Raw genomic sequence first — 16,358 nt, 5'->3', positions numbered from 1 at the left:
ACTACAAATTCGACTATGGGCGATATCAGCATACTCTGAAGATGAGGACTCCCTGCAAGATGGAACTGAGAGATGATAATGATGTCACAAAGGTCATAAAAGACAAGGATCAAGTTTGTATAGAATAGAAATGTGTAATGCTCATTTAGTTTTTTAAGATGTGGGAGAAAAGTGATGAGTTTTTAAAAAAAAAAAACTCTTTCAAATTTCAAAAAGTTTGTAAAAACTAAATGAAATAAAAGGAAAAAAAAGAAAAGGAAATCAAACAAGGGACTGCAGGATGTTTGACATAGATTTATTATTCTGTATATATTTGGCAGCTTTGTGGCACGCGGACACGCTGCTTTGCAGCCTCTTCGCGTCACTGCTGTCTGCTGCCCTCTTACCTCTGGGTCTGGAGCACTATATAAATAAAACAAACAAAACAAACAAACATGGGTGCAGACAGGGGAGAATATGTTTGGTGTGATTCCAGTGGTCTGACTGATCTGAATGAGAGTGCCTGTGTGCAAGTAAGCAAGGCGGGGTGAGAACGCGCATGTGCAGGAAGTAGGCGGAAATAGGCCCGCCATCTTTATTACCGGCCACAGCACCACACATTCCATAGGCCCGGTGGAATATGGTGAAAGCCCACCCTGTTGGGAAATCCTGGCTCCGTCACCGAGGGAGAGAGAGAGTGGCAGTCCCATTGGTGCTGGGTGAGAGTTGAAAACTTCCAGTGCTTAATTTGTAAAGAAATAAGTGCCAGAGCCCAATTATTATCTAGCACTCCTGTAACGCGTCTACGCGGGTAGTTCCCAGCCCACTGTTGCCACTACCCACGGCTGATCTTCATAGTATCAGGATATTTGGAGTTAAAGCTGCAACTATGTAGGTGATGGCATCAGTACCCAAGTGATACGCGCAATTTACAGACCCATATCAACATAACATAAAATAGCATAATATACGAGTAGTGTCTTGAAAAAAGGATCATATTTAAGAGCTTCTTTAAACACATCATCGTTAATATTTGGCTCAGATTCTATAGTTAGAAAGCAGAGCATTTTGACCATCTTTCAACAGAAAAAAAGAGTAACATGCTTCCCTCCTGTAGTAAATAGATTGAATAATTCATGATAAATCATTGCTGCACTGGTTAGCTTTCCTGTCAAATAGTGCAGCGAGATCTTCTTGTACAGGTTGGCACTCAGGAGAGCCACTCCTTTTGCCTGGCCTTGCCTCTGTGTTGGTGCTGGTGGATGGTGACTGCCCAGCTGATATCAACCCAGACTGCTCTGGTGGTGCTGCTGGTTATTACAGTGGTAGAGCTGCACCAATATCATGCAGGCTGACTGGAACACTGTGTGAGCTTGGCCAGCCCAATCACCCATCACTGATTGCCGCCTTCCACTAATGGCGATCAATGAAAATGGATAACTAGCACTGCCCTGGCCACTTGGGTCATCCGGTTCATGGAGAACAATGATCTGGCTCAGGATGCACAGCCCCGGGCCAGTGCACACTGCTGTTGCTTGTTGTGTGACTATGACTGACTCCCATTTATATCAATAATAATAATGTATTTCTTATGTATTGCTACACATCCATAGGTCTCGGAGCGCTGAAATTACAGAAGACATTATTATCCCACAGAGTGGCACTCAATTTATCGACCTCGGAAGGGAGAAATGCCGAGCTGACCGTGCCGGGATTCAAACTTGCCACAGATATCAAGGGTGAGCGCTTAGCTCACTATGCTATCTGACCACTGCAATAATGAAGTTTCAGAAAAACCACGTCATAATGAAATTGCATCTGAGATATAAGTGCCGGGGCTCGAAAATAAGTGCCATGGCTGATCCCTGGCAAACACCCCCACAAATTAAGCACTGGCCTCTATTGTACCTTGGAAACAGCATGACTGTCCTGGGCCGTGGGAACAGTGCAGGCTGAGTAGCAGCGTACGCCGGGGCAAGCAGCCTCATGCATTCTTTGGGCGGGCCCTGGTTGCAATGCAGCCTGTCAGGTGCATGATTCAACGCTCTGGAAATTCTAAAGAGTGCAAACCAGATTCAGTGACGAGATCATGAATTCCTTTGAGATAAATCCACGTGCAGGGTTTCTAGTTTACTAAAAGCCTTCACCACGATAACTGGTTAACGCAGCTAACGTTCTTTTGGTTTATGAATCACATTGCAACCCTCCAGTGGATTGCTGAAACCGCAGTAGGGTGATGATTTCGCGCCTGCTCCCAGCAGCTTCATAAAGCAGATGCATGGACGCTTCCACGGGTGACGCAACAGAATTCTGTGATTCCCAGCCTGGTTCTGCCAGGCAGGACATCCTGTGACACCATAACACTTCACCACACCACTTAATACTCTACGCCAGCGCTCTGCAACCTGTGGCTCTCCAGATGTATTGAACTACGACTCCCATGATCCCTCACTAGTGACCATGCTGGCTAAGGCTGATGGGAGCTCTGCTGCAAAACATCTGCAGAGAGAAAGGTGGCAGATCCCTGCTCTGCACCAAAAGCAGGACCACCACAAAGCACAGGTCATTCCTCCACGAACGGAAGTGGGCCCGCACGCTGGAAACAAAGACACAAGCCCAACGACCATCCCACATGACCATAACACCCCCAGGACATTTTCCCAGACCTCAACCAGCCAATCAACTTGCATGTCCACGCTGAGGCCATGCCCCAATGAACTGTGCGCCAAAAGCACCTTGAAGCCTACCCTGCACACAGAGCATGACTCCTTCCAATCTATACAGAGCAGCACAAAAGCAAAGCAGTCTTTGCTCCCTCTGTTCCTTCTAAGCAAACCCAGCCCACTCTAAAAGCACCAAGAGACCATGAAAATGGCAGAAGATATGCAGTATACGTAACATTTCAGGAAATCGGTACGTCTTTTTCGTCTATGCGACTACTTGTCTAAATAGCCAACCTCTGAATTCTTAGGAAAACAAGAACCCTCGCACAATATCATGTGTTCAGAGTAGTTTCTCTGTCTTGGTTGTAGGGGACTAACCTTCAGCCTGGTGCCTTGAAGCCTTTGCCAGGGCACTGAGTGGAAAGTGAACAAGTTGCAGCTGCGGGGAAACAACTGTAATGTTCTCCTGCTCCTCAGTGGGTTCTGTCTTCAGCCCCTCATGCCAGTGAACTCATTAGGCACTCAGCAGCAGGATCTAGACGTCTTTGCATAAGAATTGCAGAATCAAAGGCACACCATAACTTGCTTGTTTGCATTGTTATTATTACGGTGTTTATTGGGCGCGGACATAGCTCCGAGAAGCAACAGAGCGCTTTACAGAGGTATACACCAATACAGATGCATAACAGAGCGCTTTACAGAGGTAAACAACAATACAGATGCATAACAGAGCGCTTTACAGAGGTATACAACAATACAGATGTATAACAGAGCGCTTTATAGAGGTATACAACGATACAGATGCATAACAGAGCGCTTTACAGAGGTATACAACAATACAGATGCATAATGGAGTGCTTTACAGGGGCATACAAGATTACAGATGCTTCCAGTCTTAATATCGCCAGAAATCTGCCTACTCATCTTCCGGAAACACTTGTGTATAGGCTCGTTATAAATGCCATATCATATCATATCCTAGCACAGCGAGGTAAGCAATCGCCCCTGAAATCTGTGTGCAACCTGCTGTAGCAGTTCCGAATCCCAGCAGGGTCGACTCAGCCTTTCATCCTTCAAAGGTCGATAAAATGAGTACCAATAAGAAGATAACAAGGTCTTCTGTTATTTGAGCGCTATGAGACCTATGGGTGTGTAGCGCTATATAAGAAATACATTATTATTATTACTGAGGTGACCAGTGTCTTATTCTTTGCAATAGGCAATGGCAGCTGCCGCTCTTTAGAAAGTGGTGGAACATAAATGTTCTTCCCGGTTTTGTGTGAATGATAAGAGTGCCAGAGCGAGCTAGAAACCACTCACAGTGTTATTTTTTTTTATTTGAAAGAATTGGTCAAAAGTATCCATATTACAGCTCAATGTTTGGGTTAAATGTGATTTAAGAAGCCATAAAGATGTTTTTTTCTGCAGGGGAAAACATAAAATATTCTAATATTTCAAATGCCAGAACTCATTGTCCCCTGATTAGCTTCAATGCCACCCTGACTGCCTTGGCTCTTCCCTTTGTGGCACTCACTTCCTCAGTCTCACTTTCTCTGTTCTGCCTCAAGCTAATTATGTATCAGTTCTGAACAACAAGTAAACTCTGCGCCGTTTGCCGCACCCCCAGTCATCAATATGGCACCCGCAACATGAATTCCTCATAATAGAAGGGACCCTCTTTGACCACTGCGACATCAGCTCTGGATTTGAGCCTGTTGGTGGACTCGATAGTGTCGCGTGGAGCTGGATTTCATCCAAGGCCCGGAGCCTCAGGGAGACTAAAGGTCACCCTATGCTCTTGTTGGGGTACTCCTAGGCCTCACAGTACCTCGTTCACCCTCAGAGTCCTAATACCCTAGTCACATACTTCTGTCTCTCTTGCTCTCACCCTCATTTAACACAGTGCCCTATCTTGAACCCTCCTCTCTCTCTTCATTCTGAGTTTCTTCTGCCCACCATGAAAGCCTTGCTATGAACTTGTTCAACCACCCCTCTTAGGAGTATCATGTGATGACTTAGAATCCAAGCCTTGTTTTCCTGGATCAATAAAAATGGCCTGCAGGCCACTTTTGCTGAGATTCTATTTCCCACATCTGGTGCTGGTGGTTTGGGCAATTTTCATTAGTTACCCGCTCCTCCTGACCCTCGTATTGTGCAGGGAACACCGCCAGAGACCCTGCCCGTCATCCCGTCCCAGAATCCCCCCCTTGTTTTGTGTGGGGGATACCGCTGCAACACACAATCACCTGCATGCTCCTTACCCACCCCATCCTGCCCCCCTTCTCCCTTTCCCCATGCTCAGTCCATAAGAAATCCTACCTCCCTCCACCCCCAGCAAACGACTTACTTTGCTCTGGCTTCCTTCATGTCTCTCCTTCAGATATGCACAAAAAGCACTTGCTAGCACTCCCGACAGGCCACTGTGCGAATAAAGCGGCCTGTTAGGAAATTGCAGATGGCGACAGTGGGCCTTCCCTTTTTTCTCACTGCTGTTCTTCTACCACTCTCTTGGAATTATGTCTTCCTGCTCCCTGTAGCAATATCAAATTCCTTTTCTGCATTTCTTTGCTATGCCTTCCTTCATTTTCTTCGACCACCTCTTCCTTCTCCTTCCAGATGTTTCTTCCCTCCTCTACCTCTTTACACAACTCTCCCACTAACTTCTTATCTCTTTTCTCTATCTCCTCATCCTTTCTTGTTCACCTGTCCTGGTCGGATAACTCATCCCCGCCCTCTGCATCTTTTTCCCACTAGCACTCTGGATTTTTTTCTTTCCAGGCGTTTTGTATCCTTTCCCAACATCCATCTGGATATGTCCTCTTCAAGCCCGCTGGGTCTTTCTACGTCCATCCCTCTGCGCCATTCTTCTCCAAGCCACATGGGTCTTTCTTCTTCCATGCTTATGATTTTCTCCACCCAGCCTTCTGGGCTGTCTGCTTCCGGCCCCCTAAATATCTGTCCTCCCATTCTTGAAACTTTCTTTCCCCAACCTCTCGGGTCTTGGTTTTCCCTATCCCACTGGAACTCTTAATTCTCCAGAGTTTGTCTTTTCCAACCTCCTGGCTCTTCCCTGCAGCCTCCTGTCCCCTTCTAACCTCAGGCCTCTGAGCTTCTGAGCCTCTCTTCTAAGAAACTAAGAAAACAAACATGCAGACAACAGCCCAAGTTCATGCAACTCTGTAAAGGGACGAGATGATAGAAACCGGGTTACCAAAAGCGATCTGCAGAGGACTCTCCTCAAATTAATCAGGGAAATAAAAGGGAGCCAGGCTGAACTTTCTAAAACCATTTTGGAAATTGACAACCACGTCATGGCAATTGAAAAACCTTTGTAGGAGGGTTCAGGCCCATGAGAAGATTGATGACTGAAATCCTTTGAATGTGTGTCGATGCAATGATCTCAAATTAGGAGCACCTGGAAAATAGATCCAGCCTCACACATCGGTTCAGGAACATCTTCCGACTGCCGGACAGGACGGAGAAATATAGCTAGACAGAACTCACAGACTTTATTCTTCCACCATTGGAGCAAATTCAAGTCTTCAGTTATGTCAATCACGAGCCCAAACTACATTAGCGAAATGGAAGAGTCTAAGAATGGTCCTAAATTGGTTAGAAACTAACAATATAAATTACAGGTATTTCCTCCCCTATAAACAGTACACGGACAAGCTCGTGCTTTCCCAAAGGTGGAATAAGGCGCATCTCGAAGAAAGAAAGAAGAGAGGCCATGTCGGCAGAGACATAAGAGGTCATGGTGGGAAGCAAACCAGAACCGGCAACAACAGTCCACGCCAAACATCAGTTGAGACATAGGGCCATCAATTCCTTATCAATAAGGGCATCATCCTTCTCCATTATGCACAATATTTGGTGGCATGACACTACTCGTTGCAATTGTTACACATTCTTTGTGAAGATGGTAGTTGTAAGGGATGGCGGCAAAGACAGGCGGTTCATTATGTCGAGTTGTCTTACCTTTCTTATTTTAATGTAGGGGTCAGTTGAGGGATCCAGGTACCGGGGTCATGCTTAGCTGGGAATAAGTTACCTAAACATACTGTGTGTTGGAAAGGTATGATCTTTACCAAAAATGATAAAAAGGGAAGGGGCTAATGTTTCCTTGAATTTGGATTTGGGTTCCTATACATATTGCATTTTCATTTTATGTAGGTTATCCCCCCACTTTGTTGATGGTTGGGTATTCACATAGTGTTGAAGCAGGGAGGATAGTTTCCATATTGTTCGATTAGTTGGGTGGAATGGCGGGATGCTGGAACTGTGGCTGATGTGACGATTACATTACTGAATGTCCAGGGTTGCAATTCACCTCCAAACATAGGCACATCCTTGACATAAGGGGGCGGCGGGCAATTCATTTTTCTTTAGCATTTTTACAAGAAACACATTTACTGTCACAGGACAAATCACGTTTAATTTGGAGACCATTCCCAACCCAGTTCTTTGCTTCTAGCAGACCTAAGAACATGGGAGCAGCAATCCTATTGGCTTAAAACATCCTCTTTACCAAAAAAGAGATGTGCAGTGAGCCTCAGGGGATGTATTTGTTGGTCAAAGGGAAGCTAGCATGCCCATTGATTACATTGAATGCTCTCTATGCTCCAAATGAAAATCACTATCAATTCTTCCAAAAGGGGGGGCATTTAATGGTCGTTGGAGATTCAATAGCGTGTTGGACCCTCAAGCTTATAACACATTGCCATTATCACATGCATATAATAGACACTGGCAGACTGCAGTGAAGGTGCTGATTCAGTGCTGTCAAGACGGGGCATACCTTCCAGCTGCGAGAATGACAGGAGCGGGCAGGGCACCCGTAGACGGGACAGGATATCATTGACCGCTTTAATAAAGGTGTCAAGACGTTGGGGACAAGATCGTGGTGGGGGTGCTCTATGGGGGAATTGAGGGGCATTGGGAGTGTGGGGTATGAAAATGAGACAAATAGGGTAATCTACTACGAGGGGGAACCAACTACCCGCCATTATGAGGTGAGAGCCAGAGGTAAGTAAATCACTTGGGTTTAACACTGACAGGCCCTGCATGGCGGGCAAACATAAAATTGCATGAGCGCTCTGTGGCAATGGTGTGCAGGAACAATGATGCCAGCTGACTATTCCCAGGAGACTAGTCAATGAGAATAGGAACCAGGAGATACATAAAAGGTCGGCGAGCTAGGCACTCGCTGGGACCGGGGAGAATTAAACTCACAAAAACAGGTTCAGGGAGGCACAGTCCCAGTTCTATCAGCAGTGTCAAATTGCCCCCTGGCAGGTGGGCCTGGGAAAGAGGATTTTGGACGAGGGGATGATACGGAAAGGAGCCAATCAGAAGGTGAGCTTTGGTGTCCTTGAAAGGCAACAAGTATATTGTGTTGTCACCGATGTCTGCGTGGAACCTCATTGGTCGGTTGCTGTGTGACTGTCTCCTTTCACTATGTGTGCTGACCAACGGCAGGATAATAATAAAGTCCCGGAGGGAAGCACGATTTCTTATTAGAAATACATTTTTATTTTAAAAAGTAATTCTTGGTGTGGAGTGGGAATAAATGTGGTGCCACAGGGGAGGTGATGAATAGAGGGGTCGAGATTGTTTGCTCCAATCATCGTTGATTAACATATGTCTTGCTATAGGGGACTGATGTAGTCCCACCAATCAGCTTAGTAGGATGTCATATGTTTTGCAACATTAATTGCCACTGTTTCTTACTATGCAAATAACTTTTTTAACCGAATAAAATATATGACTGTAGTGGCGGAGTTGTCATCTCCCATCAGTTATTTTCCACTGTTCTGTTTGATTTGTGTTTGCCTAGCTTTAATAAACAGCATTACTTCTTGTCTAACGTTCGCTCATTTTTGGATTACTTCTGTAGAGGAGGTCCCAGATATGGCCTGCACCCCTGCTCCCCATTTCAAGATGCCAGCAAAGTACTCGCAAAGATATGTGATGTACGAGGAGCAGCTGAACCAACAGAGTGCTACAGTGGGCCTCTGCCCTGTGTACGTTAGAAGTGTCATGATGCCTACCTCCAAGGAGCCAGGTCCGACCCAGCGACCCCAGAGGCAGGCATCATTTCCCCCAGGGGAGTGCCAGCGGGCCCAAGCAGGGGCCCTTTGGACGCAGTCCTGGCGCCTCAGGCGCCAGGCTCATGTTGGACCTCTGTCCTGGCGCCTTAGGTGCCAGGCTCATAAAGCTAGACATGTGTGCAAGTGTTTTCATGTGCACTTACCTGATGCAGACCATGCTGCCACATCCAGGCCCTCTTGAGGCCTGAATGGAACTACTTTACCTGTGGGACTACTTTCCACCCGGGTGTGGTCGGGGAAGGATACATACCTGATCGGAGGAAGGATACACATTTGGGACTTCTTCCAAAGCTATTTAAACCACACCGATCAGCAACTCACGCTTCGCGTTGTTCTGCTCCTCGCAGCTGGACGCTCACCGTGTCAGCTCCTGCTTCTGGACTTCAGCCACGCCTGTCAGCATCCTGGGTCACCTGCAAAGGGAGACAAGAGACCTTACCAGCTAAATCTGCACCACGGAGACATCACCGACGATCCTGAAAGGGAAGACATTATTTTTAAAAGCATTTTGTTACGATCGCTGCAGCGCTGCATTTCACTCGCCTTTCCTGGGTTCCTCCATCTTCAGCAGCGATCATCCGGATACACAGCCACTTCCCAGAGCCTAGAGAAAAAGACAAGAATAAGAGGTGAGAGAAGGAAGGGAATAAGACGTACCTCATTTCATTTCGGGTCTTGCTGCTTCCAGGCATTTTCCGGACCCCGGCCCCTATGGGGAAAAAAGACAAAGACATTGAATGAGCGTATGCAAAGTCAGTTCCTGAGCGCTCATCCAGAACTAACCTGCCATTTACTGGAACTGGAACTGCACGTTTCACTTCGGGTCAGTGCCATATCTCCGGCATTCCGAACCCCGGCCCCTAAGGGGAAAAAAGACATAAACATTAGCGCTTGCTGCAAAAAGACAATGAACATTATTATTAAGCTCGGACTTTTGAACTTGCAACAGAACTTTTACAGAGCTTTACCTGAATAGTCAAGCTTACCTGAACTCCCATCAATCCTCAATCCAGTGAAGTAACTGGGTTTCAACATGCCTCTGCATCAGAAGCAGGATGGAGAGCTCATCCTTCCTGACCCTAAGGTGAGACTTCACGGGGAATCGTGGCAGGGTATCGTGGAGGGTTGGAAGAGAGTGGGAGGCTTGATCATAACTCAGTCAGTAGGTAATACTCCATTTTCACGCACAGGGGAATATTCCTGCGAGCCGGAGAAGCCAGAGTAGAGGGCCCTTTCTGTCCATCTTCAGAGTCCTGCGCTTCACCATTGAAGAAGCATCAGCACTCGAAGCCAGACCTGCGCCTCCGTGGGAATCAGGTGAGCGTTACAAGAAGATCAGTACCTGTTGAAGTGCCCATAACCAGACAGCCCTGGGCTGCACAGTACCCAATCAGACAACCGTACCTTCCATTGGTACGAAACGACGAGTATTTACAGACTGTCCACGAGGAAACCCCCGAAGGCCTTAATGGAAGGCCAATGGAAATAGACTAAAGGCCTAGGCAGCCCCGAGAACAACCAGAAGTGGCTACTGAAAGCTAGCATGCCCGTACCAGTGACTGCTAGAATAAATGTACTGGACAGAGAGGAGAGATAAAGTTAAAACGTAAGGAAACGTTGCCATGAGACAAGATGGAAGCAACCGCCCTATCGAATGTGTGTAAATGAGCTTGAAACGCAAGATGCTCAGAAATCGATACTGCCTGAAATGCTTAGTAGAAGAATAGAGCAGCAAGCGCCAACCATATATCTACCTCAATTCAGCAGAATGTACACGTGCAACTCCATTTTGTGAAAGCAGAAGTGTACCCAGGCGGCCAGCGGCCTAACAGGCCGTGTTTCGAAACCTAACAGAGGTCAGGGAAGAAGCAGGATCGAAACTTAGCAAAGAGAGGCTCATGCCGGGGAAATCGAGGTCAACCAGAGAAGGGAGGTGAGCATGAGCTCACGAGACTCCAGCTTCAGAGCATGCCAGCCCGCCCGTGAAGGTCAAGATAAGAGAGGCCCATGCAGGTGGCCAAGCGAACACAGATTTAAATACATGAAAAGATGGAAAACTAAAGCAGATTTATGGTGAACTAGCACGTGACCAGACAGGCGCGAAGATGTACCACCGCCTGATGTCATCCAGAACCCGATGATGCCATAACTTTTTCTGATAAGAGACAACAGATCCAAGGCCATACCCAAGCATAACCCTTCTCATTCCCACGGGCAGCGCAACGGGCGAAAACTATAAGAACTGGAAGAGGAAGGGGCGGTGATCCTAAAATTCCAGAGAGGAAAAGTGACGATCGGTGAGTGAAACGATGAAAACTTGTATGTTGGCACAAGTCTTATAGGTCTTAGAGTAAGAAGGGGAAAGGTAACGGTGGGTGGCGGAGAAAAATAATATAGATAGAAGTAGGAAAGACTGTACAAATGTATAGGGGGTAAAGACCTAGGCACTTGATATCAAAACTGTAAGGAATACCGGGGGGGCACCCGAGCGAACAAAGGTAAGGGATATCGGGAGGGCACCCGAGACAAAAACTGTAAGGGATACCAGGAGGGCACCCAAGAGAAAACTGTAAAATTCGCCTTGTTCCTGCGCTTTAAAGAGTGGTCAGAAGGAACTTGAACCCAGAGCCCACAGAGAGGGGGACGCTAGGCTACAATGACGTTTAAAGATGTCATAAAGGGGTAGTTCAAATTCCATGTCGGGGTATTAATTAGAAGGCAGGTATATGTATGACCAGCTGGTGTCTGTCTAGTCTGTCAAGCGTCTGTCATATATGTCCTGTGTATGCTGAATGTGAAATAATTGTGGTATCAAATTAATGGCAATGCATTTTTGCTTTCCGCGATTGTGTAAATGAGAGGGAATCACCACTGAATTGATGCGTTTTGAGTAGAATTGTTGGTATAAAATTGCAGAAATATTGGATTGGAGCTTGCGTATGTGGTGCTCGCTCATAATGGCGTAACATTGGAAACCTGTGCGATTATTGTTGGTGACGAAGTTGAGAATGGAAGAAATTACCCCACTCGCACATTTGTGCAAGCAGTTGCCAAAGCACGCTACAAAACTGAAGAAATATAGTCAAGAATGGGTTAAGGGAACCGCAAATAAAATGCTTATGCCGTGGCCCCAAAATGGGTCATTGTCGAAGGCTGTTTTACAGATTATGACTACCTTCTTGCATGCCACATATAGCGGGAAGAAGCTCGAGAAACGCCTTGCTGTTCTCGAGCTATGTAAAATGTTTGAACAAGTGAAGGAAGAAGATCCCCCCGCAGATTGGATATTAAACGTATGTACAGAGGTGGGTGAGACGCCTACCGCGCCACCTGCCCCGACGGAACCAGTTATTGAAGAAAGTAAGTCAGAGGGTCTGTACCCACTAAGAGAACTGAAGGCAGCCACAGGGTATAGCAACCCTGCATATGAGTCACCTGTGTGAAGCAGTGACGAGACGAAAGAGGAGGAACAGGAAATCGACACGGTCTCCACGATCCCGTGAGACAAAAAGAGGCGAGGTGAGGAAAGGAAGGATCAGGCACAAACGTGTGCACCCCTCGATATAGAGAGAGAGAGGAAGAAACAGAAAGGAAGCAATGAGTTAACATTTGCAAAGGACAAATGGATGGGAAAGCAGATATTATTGAAATTAGATGGAAAAGGAAGCGATGATGCAAGGCCGAGTAAACGGTCTGATGAGGTGAAAAGAAAGGAAAGGGAGAAAGAAGTGGAGATGAAGGACGAAAAGGCAAGAATGAAGGAAAGGTTGAGGCGGGAACAAACATATCGTGAAGAGCAAGGAATACCGCTCAGTCGCACACAATGCACTGCCTATGAAAAGTACAGGCAGAACATGCTAAAGTTAAAGGAAGAGAAGAGAATGCACGAAACAAAGGTAAAAAAAGCAAGAAGAGGAGGAAGATAGAAGGACAAAGGAACGTAGACATGAACGAATGAGGGAAGTAGACAAGGCTAGAGAGGAAGCGAAAAAAGGAAGAGAAATGGATGAGGAAGAAGAGCATAAACGCAGGCAAAGGGCATGAGATTTAGAATATTTGCAACAGGAAGAGGAAAAACCCAATCCTGTAGTAGGCTGGGAAGACATAGAGGAATTCTTTCCTGCAAACGATGTGGTACCAGCTACAAGCGGGACATGTATTGATGATGACTTCGACACCAGAAGCATTGGGGAAGCGATTGATAAAATATATGATGAGATGGGCCTGGAGCGAGTCTCCCAAGAGGGAAGGGAAGATGAGCGGTTGGAGAGCACCCAGCTATATGACACTGAGGATGTCACGCAAAGTAGTGGGAGTAGGGGACTGTTCCTAGATAGACTCGAAGTCGAGCAGAACAAAGATGATACAAGAAGCTGTGTGAACTCGGAGTATTCAGAGTCTGACTCCGAAGGGGAAACGGAAGAAACAGTGTATGACGAACGGAGACGGTGCGAAAAGCAGCACCCAGGGAACTGAGAGGTATGATGGTCAGATGCTAGCGGGTCCACAAGTAGGACACCGAAGTCCGCTGGACAGTCCAGCCGACATAAAGAGACACACCATGGTCAGAGGGGGGCGTCAGCCCCTGCCTATGCGGACAGGGTAAGAGCATTATCAGGCCGGTGGCATGGCGGCAACGCAACCCTGACAAAAGACCAGAACAATAGAGAAGACTGCGCATTCCAATTCCCGCTATTAGAGAAAGGGGGAGCAATACCGCAGTATATTCCTTTGCCGCACATGGACTGCGAGAATCTTAAAAATAAACTTCCCATGCTGACGTCGGGGGCTGGGAAGTAGATACATGAGTTAGAGAAAATGACAGGGGGTGTCACTCTAGCCATAGGGGACATTAAGGGACTCCTAATTGCTGTACTTGGCGAAAGAGCAGATGATGTGTGGAAAAGGGCAGGCTACCCTGGGGTGACCATAACTAATACCACTCATGATGGAGCGCCATTTAATTACTGTAGGGCAGCAGTGTGGAAAGCGCTGCGCATATTATATCCAGACACATCAGATATGGGAGCTATAATGACTCGTAAAATGAAAGAGTCAGAGGATCCGTTGCTATATCCAAAATTTTCAGGACGCGTGGGTACTCAAAACGCATGAATCTTGGACGAAATCTATCCCTGTATTCTACCATATATTGTGCCAAGGGTTACCAGAACCGGTACAAAAACAGCTAAAAGAATTAGGAGTAGAAGCTAAACCATGGGCCAAAATCCAGTTGATGATTGCACATTATTGTAGATTGTTGCAAGAAAAGAATCGGAAGAAAGAGGCAACACGTAAGGGAGAGGAGGCGAAGCTAGTGCAAAGGAAGCTCTCAAAATACGCTCTCGAGGGAGCCATGTTGACAAGCCCAGTCGATTCGAGTGCACAAAGTGCAACTGAACCGCCGCAGACCAATCAGGGTAATGTGGGATTTTACCCAAGAGGGAGAGGTTTTGGAGGAAGAGGATGGCAGAGTAATCAGGGAGGGTTTCGAGGTAACCAAGGAGGTTATCAAAATGTTCAACGTGGTGTTCAGAATGCACAGATGGCCCGTCCAAGCATTCCAGATGGACACATGACCCGACCAACCTTCTCGTTCACTGAAGATGGCATAATGTGCTCAACACCAGGAATGCATTATTCAAACATGTGCGAAATGATCAGAGCATATTTTGGACATGCAGCTATGAGAGTTGTACCGCTGGAGCCAGAAGTATTCGCATATGGGATACGAGTACTCATGGCGGGGTTACCAGGCCTCGCAGAAAAAACTATGAGAACTCCGGATGAGTTTCTATTCAGACCAAGAATACCCATGCACGAAGAGGAGGGACAAGTATTTCCCTTAATGATACACTCTGCCGCAGTGCGAGGAAAAGTGGTATTGGTTGAGGGATGCGACGATGAGGGCAGACCATGGTGTGCGATATTCGCCATCGAAGAAGGGTATCGAGTGACTGACGTCACCGATGACGATCTGTTTGAAGAACACCCCGACCTGGAAGAGACGCGGGTGGAAGTGAGTCAATATATTGGGTCAAAATGATCAGGTGGGAGGTACCGCAGAGAATGATGCTAGCTATAGTACATCCAGAATACTTCGATGGTGACATGGCCCAAGTGCCAACCAAAGTGTGGACTACAGGACACTATGACGTAGGTCTCCTGAAAGGAGCCGGCGAAGTAAAAATTAAGTTGAAACCAGGAGCAATTCTGCCACGGGCTCGACAATATCCTATGTCCAGAGAAGCGGATGAAGGGATTGCCAAAACAATCTCGGCCCTGATGGAGCAGGGCATCCTGATGACGTCAGAATCACCTTGTAACACAGTGATTTATCCTGTCAAGAAATCAAAGGGAGGGTCTTGGCGTTTAATCCAGGATTTACAAGCCCTAAACGACAAAGGCGAAGCCAAATTCCCTCTAGTCCCGAATCCATCCACAATCCTGTGCAACATACCCCCTGAGGCGAAATACTTCACGGTGATCGATTTGAAAAATGCATTCTTCTTGGTTCCATTGGACCGTAATTCACAAGACCTGACATCGTTTACTTTCAGGCAAATGCGCCTGAAAAGCATGAGGTTGCCACAGGGGTATTGCGAGTCTCCATCTATTTTCAACAGAGTCCTGCAAATGGACCTAAGCAATATTGCGGTGGACAGTGTTGTGTTGCAGTACGTAGATGACATTCTGATCTGCAGCACCACTGAAGAGCAATGCAGGCGGGACTCTGTCCAGCTATTGACCGAATTGGCTGAGAAGGGATACAAAGTGGACAAAGACAAGCTGCAGTACTGCCAACAGGAGGTGTTGTACATAGGGCAGCTAATCTCACATGAGGGGAAAAGGGTAACCCCAGAAAGGGCTGAGGCTATCATGAACACGGCCAAGCCGCGCACGATAAAACAAATGCAAAGCTTCCTAGGCCTGTGCAACTAAGTCAGAGCATGGATCTTTGACTACAGCTCATATACCAAGCCTTTGTTGCAGGCCCTTAAAAAGGCCCAGGCGACGCAAGAAGAGATGGAATGGAATGAAGGAATGGAGAAAGGGTTCACTGAACTTAAGGGGGCAATTTGTAAGGCCCCAGTTCTCGGGATTCCTAATTATGCTGAGGAATTCTGTTTTCTCATACCGATGGCAATTTTATGACGGCGGTGCTTGTGCAGCGAACGTCACTGGGGTATAAACCCCTAGCATATTACAGTGGGAGCCTGGACCCGGTCATGAAGGGCCACTTCACATGCAAACAAAATCTAGCTGCCACCGCGTTTGCCATTGAGAAGGCGTCATCCATTGTGATGGGGTGCTCCATGACACTATATGTTGAGCACTCGTTATTCGCCATACTGGAAAAGCCAAAGAGCACGCTGACTTCTCAGAGAGCATCAGCCTACGAGATGATCATCTCTAACCCATCGATCAAAATAGTGCGATGTAAAACTGTGAACCCTGCTATGTTTATAGCTGAGCCAGTCACAGAGGGAGAACCTGTGCATGACTGTGCGAACTATGAGGAATTCTATGATGAGATCCCCAGGGTAAAGGAAAATGCCCTGGCAGGTGGAGAGATCGTCTTTATTGACTGGTCTTCGAGAATCGA

The sequence above is a fragment of the Ambystoma mexicanum genome, chromosome 2q, assembly GCF_040938575.1.
Source record: "Ambystoma mexicanum isolate Mex_15411 chromosome 2q, UKY_AmexF1_1, whole genome shotgun sequence".
Classification (NCBI taxonomy): domain Eukaryota; kingdom Metazoa; phylum Chordata; class Amphibia; order Caudata; family Ambystomatidae; genus Ambystoma; species Ambystoma mexicanum.
Note: the sequence above shows the minus strand (reverse complement) of the source record.